The sequence below is a fragment of the Perognathus longimembris genome, chromosome 16 (assembly GCF_023159225.1).
Source record: "Perognathus longimembris pacificus isolate PPM17 chromosome 16, ASM2315922v1, whole genome shotgun sequence".
NCBI lineage: Eukaryota > Metazoa > Chordata > Mammalia > Rodentia > Heteromyidae > Perognathus > Perognathus longimembris.
In genome coordinates, this window is record NC_063176.1 from 41317570 (window position 1) to 41335796 (window position 18227).

Genomic DNA, 18227 nt, shown 5'->3' on the forward strand with positions numbered 1-18227 from the left:
TCAGCTTTGGTTTTCAATCATCAGGGCTGGAGTAAGCTTCGGGAAGCAGACATAAATCTATTTCTTGTTGTCCTTCATCTACTCCCATCTGACCTTCAAATCTGATTCTAGAAGTATGAACTGTGAATATCTGGTTGAGTGATGGAATAAAGCTTCATGTTAGACAACATAATTATTGTATTGTTGAAACTCATTAATCAAAGTGATTCTATATCCACCCTCTTGATTACTAAACAATAGAAATAATGAAAGGGTAAAATTAAGGGTAACGAGATTGCTTTTCCAACCTGAATGTGCATGCTGTGTTTATTGCCATTTAGAGAAATGTAGAAAATACATGCTCCCACTAAATATTAGTGTCAGAGATTATGTTTAAAAAACTATGAGTGCAGTTTGGCTGCAAAGATTGTGTGTGTGTTTGTGTAACACATAGTAATTGATTTGTTTTCACTTATTTCTTTTCCTTACCTAAAATGATCTTCTCCTTCCTTTTCTTTGTTACTCACTTTTCTTATTGATATAAATCATTTCACTAACTTCTATGAATGCCAATTTTTATCCATGTAATTTTGGTTGTTTCTATGTGCTTCTGTAAATTTTCAGTGTTTTTATCTCCATTTTAATGTGTTTTTTTCATATTTTCTAATAACAATCCCAGAGAGAAACAAGTATGCTAGGTTTATTTATAATAATATAATTCTTCAACTTGTCAAAATAACCTACTTCTTATGTTTCACTAAGTATAGATAAACAACATCACTTCAGTCTTCAATAATGTTCTGCTCTCTTGCTACTCTCTTTTGTGTCTACAGAGTCAAGCATAAGGCGGAATGTAATTTCAGTGTGTGTGTGTGTGTGTGTGTGTGTGTGTCTATGTGCTACAATGAACTTTCTCAATTGCGAGATTTTAAGAAATTATCAATGTCTGTTCTTCTATATGACTTTTGAAATGAAAGTGCTGTTTGTTTTTTTTATTAATATCTTATTGATTGATAACTTGATATACATAATGAAAACTCCAAGCTTAGTTTATGTCCCTTACTTATTTTCTCATATTAAATTCTCTGGGCTTTTGACTTCTGAGCTACATTATAAAAGTTTTGTCAGATGGCATCTAACAAGTAGGTTTATAGTGACATTGAGTGTAACCTATTTTTGAGTTGTACCATGTTGTGATAAGGGAGGCCTTTACTAGAGCAGAAGGAAACATGTTACAATTCACTAGTGAGACTCTGAGAAGGAACCATCCTTCAAGTGTCTTCGAGGGCAGTGTGTCCAGATTCTCTTCTACAAATTTGGTTTTGCTCTTCTATGACAGGATCATTTCTATTCTCGCAGAAACCACAAATTCTGCCGTAGCTAAAGAATTAAGGGTGACTTACTCTGCTAAATCATATCACCATGCCAACTCTGTCAATAATGGAACTAAAAATGGGCTTTACATTTTGCTAACTCTTTTGACTATAATTTGGTTCAAAGCTTCAGAGGAAAAAAGAGAATCATTTTTCTTTAAATTTCAACTGGTAGAATCTAAATAGAATAGTAATTACTCCCTCTTTTCAACATTTTTGAACTGAAATGTATATATGTGAGTATGAAACACACACATTATATTTAGATAGTTGTGCAACAGAGTTGCCGATTGAAAATGCAGCTTAACAAAACATATCTTTAGCAACATAACCTATTTCAACATTCTCAATTCTTTATCCCCTACATGACCCTTTCCTCATGTTTCTTAATTTTGAGGATAGACCCTGGATTCTTGACTGCATTCTACCCTTTCTCTCCTCTTCTCCTCTTCATCTCTTCATTCCTTTCCCTTTGACCTCACTCTATTCCTTTTGAGTACTTGCTTCCTAGTGTTTCATTTTGCTGAACTTTGACTTTGCCTTTCTTTAAGGAAAAAAAAAAGAAGAAAATCTCAACTTTTTTAAAGTACTCCAGGGCCAAATATTCATAGTTATATAATGAAAACTTAAGACAGCCTAATTCCCCAACATCTTAGTTCTATTTGGAAATCTGAAATATGAAGTTTATGATTTTGTAAACATGACTCAATGCAAGAAGTATCATCAGTTAAAGATATGTCAGCTTAAACAAGTTTATTTGCTTTTTGTTTTGTTTTGTTTTGTTTTGCTCAAGGGTAGCAATCGGTCACTTGAGCCACAGTGCCACTTCTGGCCATTTTCTATATATGTGGTGCTGAGGAATCAAACCCAGGGCTTCATGTATATGAGACAAGCACTCTTGCCACTAGGCTGTATTCCCAGCCCTTATTTGCTTTTTTTTCCATTTAAAAATATTGTAAAGGTTAAAAACAAGAGAGTTAACATTACATAGGAAAGTAATGAGTACATTTCTTTTTAAATAATGTTACCACATCCTTTATTTTCTCCCGCTTACTGTTCCTCACCCCCCTCCTTTCTTTTCTTTTCTTTTTTTTTCAAATTTTTATTATCAAACTGATGTACAGAGAGGTTACAGTTTCATACATTAGACATTGGATACATTTCTTGTACTGTTTGTTACCTTGTCCCTTCCCCCCCTCCCTCCTCCCACTTTCCCTTTCCCCCACTCCCCTCCTTTCTAAGTTGTAAAGGTCATTGCCAACATAGTGTTCCAGAGTATTATTGATGCATTATTTCATCCTTTTTCTCCTTGTTACTGTGATTCCCTTTCCCTTCCAAGAATCAGATAAGCTTATCAACAATGTTCAAACGTAATTGGCAAAGATGTATAAGGTCCCTTCTGTTTATAGTCTGTGGTGAAAACAGTGTGAGCTTACCACACTCTCCCAGTTTCCTATGAACATTAATTCCTTAAAACATTTGCTCTAATTTTGAGGTACATGCATGCGAACTAATTTGCATATTAAAAGTCTTCTTAGTGATTAAGATTTTAAAATTTAAACTTATATAGCTACAAATTCAATTTGTTGTATTACAGCATTTGTTATGTTGTAGTATTTATCATATTATAGTTTCAATCATCTCTGATGCAGAGAGGCATGCTGTCTATGAAAACAAGAAAATTTCACACTATTTGCTTACAAATTTTGTAAAAAAATGCAATCATAGTTAAAGTGGCATAATACGTAGTTTAGTAGGTTGTATTTCCCAATGCTGATTTTAACTGAGCCTTATGTAATAATTATTCCTAATTGTCAAATGAAAACTAAATTCAAAATTTTAAAGCAAAGACTAAGGTGTGACAAATCCTGTTTCCCTTACTGTACCCACATTGATACTGCTGTTGGAGTTGAAGCAATGATTTTGTGTGTGTGTGTGTGTGTATGTGTGTATGTGTCTCTCTGGAGACAAAGGTAGCTTTTTCTGTTATGTGGTACTGAGAAATCAAACCAAGGGGATCATGCATGCTAGCCAAGCACTGTATCACTAAGCCACATTTCCCAGCCCATTTTAAAACTAGTTTTGTAGTATTTTTCTTTCTTATTTTTTGTAAAAATGATGTATAGAGAGGTTACAGTTTCATACGTTAGGCCTTGGGTACATTTCTTGTACTGTTTGTTATCTCCTCCCTCATTCCCCCTCCCCCCTCTCCTTTACCCTCTCCCCCCATGAGTTGTTCACTTGGTTTACACCAAATGGGTTTGCAAGTATTGCTTTTGGAGTCGTTTGTCTTTTTATCCTTTGTCTCTCGATTTTGATATTCCCTTTCACTTCCCTAGTTCTAATACAAGTATATATAGAATCCAGTGTACTCAGATGAGATACAGTGATAGTACGGGTACAACCACAGGAAGAGGATACAAGAAGATCATCAACAATAGAAGCTATGGTTTCACATGGCATGTTGAAAGTAATTACATCAGTGATATAACAGTTGTTTCCATAACATGGAGTTCATTTCACTTAGCATCAACTTATGCATTCATAAGGGCATAGCTATTAGGCTCTCTGCTGTGACTAGCATAAACCTAATTATTCCCTTTGACAGAGACCATACAGTCCATCTTTCTTTGGTCTGGCTCACCTCACTTAGTATAATTTTTTCCAAGTCCTTCCATTTCTTTACGAATGGGGCAATGTAGTATTTTTCTTTGTTTGATTTTTATGATTTGTGTATCTGCCAACATTCCAAATTAAAGAGGAAAAAATCATATGACATAATGCTGATAAAGTAAAAAAGAAAGACAAGCAAATAAAACTATCTACTAATTAATCACTGTTTGAGACTTTGCAGTACTTACAAAGAAGCATTTTATATCTCCTTCATCATGACAACATCTATAGAAAAGTTTGCTGATCTTTCATGACAAAAGCTTAATGTCTTTCTAAATACTGGGAAACACTATAACAAAACATAGTTAATACTCTATCTGTAGAGAAGGTAAAATAGTATGATCAGAGTCTGTGCCTAGAAGAAGGCAAAAAGCTCTACCTAATCAAAATAACCAATGTAACTGGGCACTGGTGGCTCACACCTGTAATCCTAGATAGTCAGGAGGTTGATATTTGAGGATCTTGGCTCAAAGCCTGCCCTGGTTGAAAAGTCATTGTGAGACTCTTATCTACAATCAAGTACTCAGAAACATGAAGTGGTGCTATGATTCAAGTGGTAGACTGCTAACCTGAGAACAAAGAGCAGCATCTAGGCCCTGAATTCAATCCTCACATCTGACAAAAAAAAAAAAAAAAATAGGCAATGGAAAAAAGGGCTGGATGTCTCTGTGGAAAGAGCCCTTGCCTAGCAAATATAAGACCTTGAATAGAAAACTTAGTACCGTCATCTACAAGAAATCAAAAGAAAGAAACAAAGCAAAAGAAATCTTAGAACAGCAAATAATATTTTTAGAATGTTAGAAGTGAGAGAATGCCATTGGATCACTCTATATCCCTAGCTACCTAGGCAACTGGGATTTGAGAACAGAACTTTGAGTCAGGCAGAAAAATCTAAGAAAATATAAACATCAACAAGAGTCACAAGTTGACTACTGAGGCCCAAAGCAAGTGATAATGCAAAAAATATTGGAAAAAATAGTCAAGCACAGGGCATGAGTTCAATCTCTAGCACTAGTAAATAAATAGTTAATTTTAATAAGTTTTAATGACAGGTTCTGTTCAGTCTCAATACTCATTGTCTTCATAAAACTCTGTATTGCGTAGGAATGTGTATTTTCTACATTATCATATCTAATAGAGGGAAAGGGGGAGGGGGAAATGAGGGAGGAGGTAACAAACAGTACAAGAAATGTATCCAATGCCTAACATATGAAACTGTAACCTCTCTGTACATCAGTTTGACAATAAAAATTTTTAAAAATTCTAATAGACTTTTATCTTGTTTAATATAACAGTAGTTTTTTTTTTTTTTGTAAGTCATTAGAATCCTTTGCTTTGAAACCTATATAATGTAATAGCAGCTGTCAAGTTACATTATGTTAGCACATACCTAAATTTCTTTGGGGGTTAATTTTGATATTCTTTTATAGGAATCATGTAGACATCTCTGAATTAAGGGTTTAAATACATTTGCATAAAATAATGTGTCATTGAAATAATACAAAGAGAACATTTCAGTATTCAAAAGCATCAAATGGCAACTAAATAATATCACTTGTTTCCTTTTCTTGGAGTTCATTTCATTGAATATTATTTTGTATGATCATCTGTCTATAGCTATTGAGTCTTTGTCCACCACTCATATGGATAGCCTCCTTTGGCCTTTGTATATTAATGTCTAGGGTCCTATGCAATTTATCATGGCCCAGTTTTACTTATTGTTTTTTGTTTGTTTTTCCTTTGGTCTTGTTTGTTAATTTGTTTGTATTTGGGAGGGTAAGGAAGGGCACATAGTAGGTGGAACAAAGGAGCAAATACAACAGAGACACTCCTTAGACAATATGTGGAAAATGAGTTGGATATCTTATAGGTAGGGACAGGAGGGAAAGACTGGGAGAGAGTAATGGAAGGGGAGACATGGTCCCAAAAGAATTGCACTGATTGTAGCTGATTCATGTAACTGTAACCCCTCTGTATATCAACTGTACAAATAAAATTTTTAAAAAGCATCTAATGTTACTCTCTTAGTAAAAATATTCAAGGTCAAATAAGGATGAAGGAGTGAATGTCAATGAACTTTAGTTACAAGCATGAATAATAGGATAACACTGGAAATTAGGCATAATATTAATGGAGCAATAAAATCCATTAATCAAAATCAAAATATTCTGTGAATAAACAGAAACATACCACTAGCAACAATGTGAGTTAATACATAAGAGCAAACTTGCTCATAGAAACCTTAAGCATAAAAATATACAAACATAAAAATAAATTACTGTGATTCAAAGCTTCAGTGCAATAAGAAGATGAAATATTTTGCATTTAAAACCCAAGTGCGGCTCTTATTGTTAATTGTATATAAAGAGTTTGCTTTCTTGTTAACTCCTTGTAAAAATTATATAGACAGATTTTCTTTTTGTTTGGTTTTGTGTTGTTTTTCTTTTGCCAGTCCTGGGGTTTGAACTCAGGGCCTGAGCTCTGTTCCTGGCTTCTTTTTGCTCAAGGCTAGCACTCTGCCACTTAAGCCACAGGGCCACTTCTGGCCATTGTCTATATATGTGGTGCTAGGAATCAAACCCAGGGCTTCATGTATACAAGGCGAGCACTTTACCACTAGGCCATATTCCCAGCCCCTATAGGCAGATTTTCTGAAGGACATCAACAGGAGGCCATACAAATATCCTCGTTGGGAGTTTATGGATTTGGGTATTGGTCTCAGTTGCACTATCAATAATAATCAATAATAATCGCAGTAGCTATATACTGTGTAGTAATCTCCCTCTCCTTTTATTTACTAAGTGATACTTTAAGGTATAGAAAGATTACTAGGGAAAGATGCTTTTAGGAACTTTCCTGGCTCTCATGTATTTACTACTTACTTTCAAGTACTTTAAATTAATGGTCTCTAAAAGCCCATTTGTGAAGTACCAGTCTTCCTATTGTGGCACTTTTGAGGTGTTAGTAATTTTAAGGGGTGAGGCCCAGTAGAAGTTCTTTAGGTCAGCAATTACATACTCCTGAAAGCTATCAGCACTCCAGTTTCTTCTTGCTTTTTCACTTCTGAGCCAATGGATGAACAGTATAGTTTGGCATGCACCAGCAAAGATGAGCATCTAGTCAATTGCCTGAAGTCAATGATATCATACAGTCATGGACCAGAACTTAGGAAACCATGAGCCAAAATAAATATTTGTTCTTTATCAGCTGATTCTCAAAAGTATTTGTTATAATGTCACAAAACTAAAGCAGGAACTTAGCAGTGAGCTATTTGAATCTGTTGACAAGTGCTATGCCTGAGACAATGTGGAAATCCTTTGGGATTGGTTTACAGGAGAACTTGGAAAACTTTCAGAAGTGTAGGCTACAAAAAGTCAGATAGTATACACTAAGCATAAAGGGTGATTCTGCTGGAGGGCCAGAAGAACAAAATGCCAATGGAAAATCAGAGGAAGGATGAAGATGATGTTTTAGAAGAGAAAGCACTTTCTATCTGTGTTTGGGATAGTATCCACCCTTGTTACACAGTGGCAATAAAATTGCATTCATTTTATTCAAGTATTGATAAGTTTCAGGGATGTGGTCCCATCCCTTCTTACTATTTTGCTGTTGTTTGTGCATCTCTTTCTTTTGGAATGGATAAATTTGCCTTTTGCTTGTCTCAACATTGATAGTACTTAAGTTTGTTTTTGACTTTTACATTTTAAGAAGAAAAAAAATGCTTGAGTTTTTGGGTAATGATGGAATGGTTAAGTCTTGGCCTCATTTTGTGCCAAGAGATGCACATGAATCTTTGGGACCGGCACAGAATGGTACAGTTTGGAGCATTTCAAAAAGCCTGTATATAAAAATCTTAGTTCCACTCATGCTGTATCGGGGAAGTCACAAAAAATTTAAGAGATGGGCCATGTGGCCGATGCATCGATTTGGTTATTGAAATGCTCATGACATGATTGTAGAGATTCCAGTCCAACCCCCTTGAAATGAAAGCATTTCCTGTTTATCAGATGAATGAGTTTGGTATGCTATTTACTCCTGCTATGATATCATAATATGATTCCTTGTTACAAGTCTAAAATCATTGAGGTCAACTAACTATGGACTGGAGCACCTAAAACCATGAGCCAAAATAACTATCCCTCCTTACAGCTTAACCATTTGTAGTATTTGTTACAGTAATAGAAAAATAACTAACATGGCTTTTAGATAAGTTTGAATTGTAATTGTAAAAGAATGACACTAACTAAATTAATGGTATTAGATTGTACTTTTCTTCCTTTCTTACATGCTCACAAAAGCTGAACAATTATCTTTATGGAGGCATTATCAAATAAATTTGTTCTGCAGAAGGACTACAGTAGCTCTTCTTTAAAATCAGATTTATCTTCTTCCAATGTAACTCACATTAACTGTAGTCAAAAGTATTAAATGGAAAAGTCCACAAATAGACAGCACATATTTTTTAATGACCTGCTATTCTCAGTAGCATGATGGAATGTTCTGTAACCCTGAGCTTTGTCCTCCAGGATGCTGGTGATACTTATCTGCCATGGATTTAATCTGTTTTCATAATAGTCCTTTTAGTCACCTCGTGGTTAACATATTGACTCCCTCTGTCCTGCAGTACTTGCAATAGAGGAAAGAATCACATGAGTTGAAGACAGCCAAATATCATAAATTTTAAATTATCATTGCCAATATCTTCCTTTGCCTAATTTATAGACTAAACTGTAGTAACAGTGTCTATCTAGGAAAGAAAACACTCTGTAGGATTCAAAATCAACTGCTTTTTGGGGTCTCTACTGGCAGACATAGAGTGCAGCTTTGTAGATACAGAAATGCTGTTATACTGAGGAATGAGAGATTCAGGGCATATTTTTTGTTTGTTTTGTTTGTTTTCTAGTCTCTGCCCCACCCAACCCCCACCTTCGTTGCAAACTCTGCAACTAGTTTTTTCTACATAGGGCTGAAGCATCCAATTAAAGTTGAAATAAAAACATTTATCTCTACTGCATTCCACTAGCTCAGATCAGCACCAGCTGGTGTTTGCATGCTCTGTGCTTTCCACAAACCAACATATTCAGGTCAATTGTGGATTTCTGTCTGTTGTAAACTATGGGATATGTCAGTTCATGATGAGTGACAACCATTAAACTGTGGCATGATCAACTCATGGAGGGCGACACATGTGGACCCTGGGCACTGAGGCGGCTTCTAACATACCCACACGTAATATGCCTTCTGGAAATGCCAAAGCAGCTCCTCTCCTTAACTTGTAAGCATCAACACTTCAGTTTTAGGTAGTTATAACAGAAAACTAGTTTATGTTATGGTTTTCTTTTGTATATGACTTTAGAGTATGGCAACTGTGCAGTTTTCCTCGTTTACCATTTTCAATTTGGGGTTTGTTCTTATGCGTCATATCCAAATAAATATAAGATACATTTTAAAAAATACCTCAAACGGTTTTCCTGACATAAAATTACATGGAGAAATTTGATGACAATTTTATTCCAACTCATCACAATTGTAATTGGGTACAAATCCAGTTCAAAGGTGGTGTTGATAACTTAAATCAATTTTTATTCAAGTGGAATAGTTATTTAATGAGTTGAAAGTAAGTTGTATACTTAACTCTTCATACATGACTTTTCATGTTTTTCTATTTTTCTTGAAATGGAAATTTCCTACTTATATCCAAGATAAAATCATTGTGATATCTAATGAGGAGTAGAAATTTTGTATTATATTAAGAATAGCATATTGAGAAGCAATGTTAACCTAAGAATATATATATATATAGAGAGAGAGAGAGAGAGAGAGATTAACCACTACTCCAAAGGCTACCTCTAATACACTAAGTATGGTAACATATCCTTCTCCTACAAAAATACTGTAAACACTTTTTCATGTAGAGAATATAGATTACAAATTCAAATTATAATTAAAATAATGAGGCATGCCTATTAAATATTTTCTTAAAAAGCTTTCCAAATTTATGTGATATCAAATTCAAAGTCAAACATAAAAAATGGAATAGAAATAGAAATAAATTCTGCCTAATAGCACTAAATTTTTGTTAATTAAGTGAATCTCATTAAGTGAATGTTAAGAAAAATATTTTTTTCTTACAATGTTTAACGTTTCAATGCTCATTTAGCTTTGCAGTCTAGAAGCCATAACTCCCAAAAGGGCTATAGAAAAAATGAGAAAGAAGAAAAGAGAAGAAAGAGAACTAGCAATTAACAAACAAAAATAAAATAAGATTGTCTTGGAATTTAGGGTTATAATAAAGCAAATCTAATTCATACTTCCTCTTATTGTCAGTATCCTTTCCTCCTAGCTATCCATCTTTTCTTGAGAAAGACACACACACACACACACACACACACACACACACACACAGAGAAACACTGGGGAGGGGGAGGGAGGCTTCTAAACCCACTATTACTATTTTTATTGAAGGTGTATTTTTGCAGTAACTCCCTCCAGGTTTCTTCCATTAAGAATTTTCAGACACGGACAAGACTACAGTCAAGTTGTGATTGGAAGTCAAACACTGTGCACTTCCTGGCCTTGTAAATTGCTTGCACAAGAGCAATCAAACACATCAGCTAGAACAACTGTTTGTGTCAGCTGGAACCCTGTCATTAATTTAAGTGAGTGAGTCTGTTTAAAAGCATTTATTTGAGCAGTTAATTCTGTTTGGGAAGAAGAATCATGTGACTATCTTAAATTGCTTTGAACTGAGGAATGTGTGAATAGAATATAAAGACATAGTTTATTTTTGTTTATGAACCTACAGGAAAATCAATACTCCATGACCAATTTGAAAAGTATATTTCACGTTAAGCCTGTCAAATATTGTTTAATATTCTTAGCATCCTTGCAGCTTCCTGTGTTCATCATAAACTAAAAATGAGCACAAACTTTATATTTTCTAGATACATTTTTGTATGAAATAAATTAAAATAATGAAAGTAACCTTAGCCAATGTATTTACCTGCTTCAGTTCTTGTACATTTTACATGTAACAGCAGTTACATAGTTACAGAAAGACACAGCATGACAGAAGTGATTGGTTGGTTATTCTACAATTAGGCTTACAGGGATACAGAATGGCAATAAATACTGGCTAAATTTAAATATGTTAAGAATCTGTATATTTTACATATTTTAAGTATACACAGACAAGGAAGCACTGAAAGGTTTAAACCAGTATTGCATTTCTCTTGTTTTGTGGTATAACTTATTTAAATTTTTACCATACTAGTATAATCAAATTAGTCTCTTTGTTTAAAACTCTTGGTTTGGAAAAAAAAAATAACACTCTTATTCCCTAGGAATTGTGCCAATGTCTTACTCTTCTTTTGGTCTTAACATATATCTTAATGTGCAAAGAGATTTATTCAATGTTTTTGAGGGAATCAAATGTTTCTATTGCCATACAAATGCTAAGTATCTTCCAGGAGAATTAATCTGCTTTTCTTCATTATATTTTGGCCTGTATATTCATATCGAGGGCAAAACATCAGGATGAAAGTCTCATCTATGAGACAGAGGAGACTTATATTTGACCGTGACTTAAAAAACAAAAATAAAAACATTGTGACAAGCCATGAGACTCAATCTTTGAATTTGTCATTTGGTACTAATCTATATTTCCTTATAAATATAATTGATTAAGCAATTGATCTGTTGTAACAAAGTCTGAGAATTCTTCTAGGTTTCAGTATACCAATGAGGCAGAAGAAAATGACTGGTAAGTACATTTTAAGTTTTCTAGTAAAATGCTAGAAGCAGTTATGTCACACTGACATCATTTGCATGTTCAAGTAAGATTATTCTGAACTCTAATTTACTAGTATGCTTTAGAGAAATAAAGACAAAAGTGGGAGAGGAAATATTTTTAATCTGTAAAAAGCCCATGTGAAATTGCTTGCACAGGAAAGCATTTAGAAAATAGGGTGAAAGACTCGATTACCCATACTGAAAAATTGGGCAGAAATTACAATCTTTTTTCTTTTTGTATTTAGGTCTGTGAGGTTACAATAGATTTTTTAAAAAACCAGTAACTAAAAATCAATTTAATTTTGTTCAGTGCAGAATATATTTTTAAAAATTATACAAATGTAATTTATGTTCATTCTCATCCTAATTTCCCCATCTTTGGAAACTATATAATCTTAAAAAATGAAGTGTTTAACAAAAGAGGGAAATACATGATATAATTCTGGCCCACTAAATTCTAAAAAATAAAAAAATGAGCATTTTGTACATGGCTTTTTTCTGGTTTGTTTTGTGTGCCAGTCTTGTAGTTGAACTCACAGCCTAAGCATTGCCCCCGAGCTGCTTTTGTTCAAGGTTAGCACTCTACCACTTGATCCACAGCCTCTTTTCTGACTTTTGGGGTGATATATTAGATTTTAGACTTTCACAAAGTTGATTGTAAGCCTGGGCTGGCTTCCAACCTAGATTTTTCAAATCTCAAACTTCTGAGGAGCAAGGATAATAGGTGTGAGCCACCTGCTGGCCAGGCTAGACATTTTATTGCTCTTAATGAGTGCAGGTATTCTTGATACTTGGTTCAATATTAATTAATCATGGGATTGATCTGGCCAAAGAATGCAGTATTTGCCTATAACCAGGTGGCTTGCAAATTAGACTGATTTCTATAAAGTTAGCATCGTATTTTTGAAATATTTATATTTGTGTTATAATGCCATGTATCTATTCATACTTACCATACATATTCATTAAATTGTCAGTAAAATTAGGAAAATGATTGTTATTTAAATTACTCATTTATCTTTTTCAAGTAGTATTAAAAGCCTCTATTAATTTCCAAGTCTACTTTAGAAAATACAAAGGAACATGGTACCTAAGAATGCCTATACAGATTAAAGTTACTCAAACCACAAATCATCTTTTTTTCCTCTTTCTAGTCTTTTTTAATTAATTAAATTTTGTTGACAAGGTGTTGTACAAAAGGGGTAGATTTACATAATAAGGCAGTGAGTACATATCTTGTACATATGTTTCAACTTTTTAATACATACTCACAAGTTAAGGTTTTCCTTTTACATTACTAATTGGAATTGTATTGATGAGAATTATTTGATGATATAAAATACTAGTGATGCTAATGTGAAATGTTAGTAGATAATGTGAAATATCATTATATATTACTATATGATACAGTATACTGTAATATATAATGTGAAATACTTGTATATAATTGAAATATTAGCATATGTTGCAGACAAAGCATAGCTGATTGTGTACTTACCACTTAATCTAACCAAATTGAACTTGTTAATTTTTACATAAAATTATTTATATACATTTTTGTGCCACATACATTTATTTAACCAGGAGATGTTTTAAAATAAAATTGAATTACTGAATTAATAGGAGTCTACTACCCTTGAAAATTACTGGATATAATGTATTAAAAATATATTTGAAAAACAAAACAATACTTGTATCATTTTTATATTCATGTACTGGTTTTCCACAGCTCAAAGCAAGAAGTGTTCTGTTATAATAAAAGATTGATCTTACTGTTTTCTACCATTTGTGAGTAGATTTGTTGGGGGAGCGGAAGGAAGGCTTGTTTATCACTGAGAATTTGCTGGGTTAAAATTTTGATCTAGTTGTGCAGGAGTCAGTTATGTTCTCTCTCTAGAAGAGTAATTGTTAATTTTGAGGTGGCAGAAGTGTGGTTATAAGTATATTTACCGTCTTTTAATATCTCAGGCTTTATCAGAGTTTCCAAGCCTGCTAATTTTTCTGTTGTATTTAAATGACACTGAATTATACCAAATTACATTGGATCCTAAGAGGTTTTATGACAAGTTTTTCTTAATGTAGGCATGATTAGTATAGTTTCTTTCTCTTCCAAGAAATTTTATGACCAGTTAGACTCCATCTTACACTGAGTGTATACTATAAATATGATCCTCCTGTTTTCCCCAAAGATCAAGGTATTGGAAATCAGTTTCCAATTCTGGTGATATCAAGAGGTTGTGAGCCTTTACTAATGAAACCTAATTTTGAACAAGATATCTGCATAATCATACCAAAATGAAGGGACACTGACAATCACAAGTGTTGGGGATTTTTATTTTTCCTTGTTCTCCTTTTAGTGGGAAAGTTTTACAAATGGATCAGTGATAACTACAAAAGACTTAAACCCTTTCCAGTAATTTCTACTTGGTTGTATGCTGTGAAATTTCATAATATGAATCTAAGAGAAGAGTTTTTTTCTTTACTGTGTTGTTTGTTATGCTTCTGTTAGAAGAAATTAATTAAGTTCCTAGTAAACATTTGGGATTTATTGCTAATTTGTAGCCAATAATTTTTAAACTCATTTATTACATTTTGAAGTTTAAAAATGGTTTGTATTCAGGAGAATTTTTGTTTAAAAATAGATTTCCTCTATCCATCACTTACCCACATAATTTTGGTATGGAAAACAAAATAATTTTATCTTGTACTTTGCTGATAGTACAGATCTTTGATGATTGATTTGGCTCAGAGTTCAAAGTCCCAAGGATTAGGGCCTTTCACTGTTAAAAGCCTCTGGTGAGACCTGGAAGAGCTGTCTTACCCTGCATGATTTCATATGCATGATTCCCTCTAAGGCTTATAAAACAATTTGTTTTCTCCCTCCCTCCCTTCTCCCTTCCAGTCTCCCCTCTTTCCTACTGTCCCTACCTCTCTCCTTCCCTCCCTCCCTCTCTCCTACCTTTCCTTCCTTCCTTCCATCCTTCCTTCCTTCCTTCCTTCCTTCCTTCCTTCCTTCCTTCCTTCCTTCCTTCCTTCCTTCCTTCCATTTCCTTTTCCTTTGACAATAGGCCAAGAGCATGTTCTATCACTTGAATGACAGCGCAATCCCCTTTATCTGTTTTAGTTTAGTGTTTTTGAGGCTTTTTTCTTTTTTTCAGGCAGGTAAATTTCATAGGTTTTTCTAGGGCTAGTCTTGGACTCCAACTCTTTTACTTATACTTGCCACTTACATATGATTACAGGTGTGACCATACCAGTTTTGTTTATTCAAGTAGCGTCACAATAACATCGTGTCTAGAATGGCCTCTAACCACAATCCTCCCGATTTATGCTTTCTGAATAGCTGAGATGACCATCTACAGGGACAAAATATGTCCAGGGCTTGTTTACTACTTTCTGAATGCTCTGTCCTGCCCACTTGCCTAAGGATCTCCCATAAGCTCCATCTCCCTTAGAACTACAGCTTTCCTCAATGTACCATTCTGTGTACCAAGTCTTTAAGGCCAGGATCTTAGTTGGGTATTCAAAATTTAAATGTTAATTCGCGAGTAGCCAGCAACAATGGAGCCAATGCTGCAGGTCAGTCTGGCCATTAGAGCTGAAAGGAAAGGCATCTGAAAAAGAAAAAGAAAAGGAACTTGAGGTTTGTCTTTGAGAGAAAATTTACTATATTAAGTTGTTTGATGTATTCAAACAATATACCTTTGCTTTCCTCCATTCAAAGAAGGAAATAGCCCCTTCAAGCTTATCTATATAATTATGGCAAATGGGAGAAAAAATGTCATTATAAATATTAGTTTGAGGCTGATTTCTGATGAAATCCATCAGCAAAAGAAATGTATAAGGGGTAGAATTTACTAATGATGAAGTGCAGCAATCCAATTAAAATTATTGTCACATTCCCCTCATCGGGGAGAAAATGGAAACCATCAACAGTTAGCTTAGCAGCATGAAACTCCATTTGGCCTAGAAGTAAAGGAGAAACCACTAACTTTGCTCACTCTACAGAAGCCTGGAATTGACATAGTAATATGAATATTTTACATTTAAATGTTGGCTTCTTTAGGAAGAACTTTTTGGATTTTTAAATTTAATCAGTGCTATCACACTGAAGATGCATCCTAAATAGAGCCTGGCAGAAGAGCATCTTCCCTGACTTGAAAAAAATGTGAGACAAAGTTATTAGAACTAAAATTTTCATCAATGTTAATTCTTTAGCATTTGAAGTAAGTTCTAATGACCTATACAATATTTGGGGAAACTGATAACTAATATTCCTGCAGTGTGTTCCTTGGAAATATTGTGGGAATTCAGTTGTGGCAGTGTCAGGAAGTGGGAGGTGGTAGTATTGAATTGTAGGGTTTTGGTGTCATGAAAGGATTAATACCAGCTTATTAAAATGAGTTATTGACCTTGATCTCATGAGAATGGATTAATTACTGAGAGTGTGTTGTTAAAATGCCAGACTCCTCCATGTGTTTGTGCTCATTTACCCTCTTGCTTTTTTCCATGACTTGAAGTATCACTGGGCCCTTGGAAGTTCTTTTTTTTTTTTTTTTTTAAATAATCTAGTCTCCAGAAATACAAGCAACTATTAACCTCTATTCTTTCTCAAATGCCTAGTCTTAAGTGATCTGTTATAACACAAAATAGATTACAATTAAATAATTTCTTGAGATGATTTAGCTTGGCTTACTTTGGAAATAGATAAATGATCTTCAGCATGGATTTAAGTTTACAAATTCCTAATGGTCTTTAAGTTTATGTTTTCAAATTCCAAACTGCTAAACAGTCACATATGAAGCATTCTGAATTACCAATGTAAAACAAGGCAAAATCAAATAAATGTTCCAGCTCTTTGCTGATATTTTAAGGAGTGTAATATAATTGCATACTAAAAATAACCCATTTAAACTCAGTAATGACTATGCATTGAAATTCAACCTAAAATGTGATCTGGAAAATATTTGAATTTAATATTATTTTACAAATAGAAACTGGAATGAGGAATTCTGATTTTTGTTTTGGTTTATCAACATAGAGTAATTATTTTTTTTCAGGTTTTCCCTGAATGAAGGTGTGCTAAATGAGCTACTTTGTTTTGTATTTCTGAGATGAAAATTTAAAAAAAAATTCTGGATATCTTAACATTACATAATATAAACAAATTTTAGCTACTTCTTATTCTCTCCTATCAATTTCTCTAACACTCTCTCAAAACTCTTGGAGATTGACTTCCCAAAGGATTTATTTTGGAAGCACTGTACCAAGGAATTCTCAGCCCTGTAGGCTTTGTCCTCTAAGTCACCTTTGCCATCTTCTCATAAAAGCTAGTACAATAAAAATTATTTTATATGCACCCTTTTAACTAAGAGAATAAATATTACCATTGATATAATGAGAAACAATAATCCAAAGATATCTTTTTAAAACAAGGACAGTATAAATAAAAACTAAGTCAAAATTAATAGCAGCTGAAATGGAAACAAATCACTCTACCAGAAATCAGGACATGTAGAATTTACGTTTAGTGTAATAACCTTCAATGGCATACTGCACTAGTTAGGGTAACTTTTCTATTTTCCAATTTGGAAATGTAAGGTTATTCTTGATTATTTTAAGGTCTGCTCATTTTTTTCCATAATGTTTCATATTTTGTTGACATATCAGCAGGGAACTTCACACTTCATTGGAAATCCATTAAAACAATTACCATGTCATTAGTGACGACTTTTAATTATGAGCCTAGTAACCTAAAGAATTTACTGTGATAGGCAAGATTAGTTCTGTGAGCATGTGCTACATTGAGATGCATTGAGTGAAGAGATGTCTTCCCTTTGGAGAATTCAAGCTGTCATTCACAGAACAGTCAACATTGTTGATTAGGCATGACAGCAGGAAAGTCAGGGAATGGGATAAAGAATAATAACACTTCAGATAGTTATCTGACTAAAATGCCAGAAATGAAGTGTAACCTTGTTTCATTTCATCTGATGATAGGCTGATCATACTAGAGGGAGTGTTATAAAATGGTGTAAGACTGTATGTGAGAAGTGAAGGTAAGTATGAACTCATTTAAAAGAAGAATCCCAGAATCATGGCTATAACCCTGCTGAAAATATGACAGGAATGTACAGGAAAAGCTCTTATTATTCTACATGACTGTTTTCATATTTTATGGGTTTTGATTAAATAAGTATAACTCTTTATATGTCTTAAACAAATAATGAATGATTTTTATCCTTTTTTTATAAAATGAAATATCCTATAATCTTCTTTTCTTAATAAAGGAAATCACTTAATAATCTCCCAACTCAAAGTCAAATATGTAGTCTGGGGAAAAAAATATATCTCATGGAATCATTGAATATAGCTGAGGATTTTATGCCTACCCAATTTATATGTGTTCTA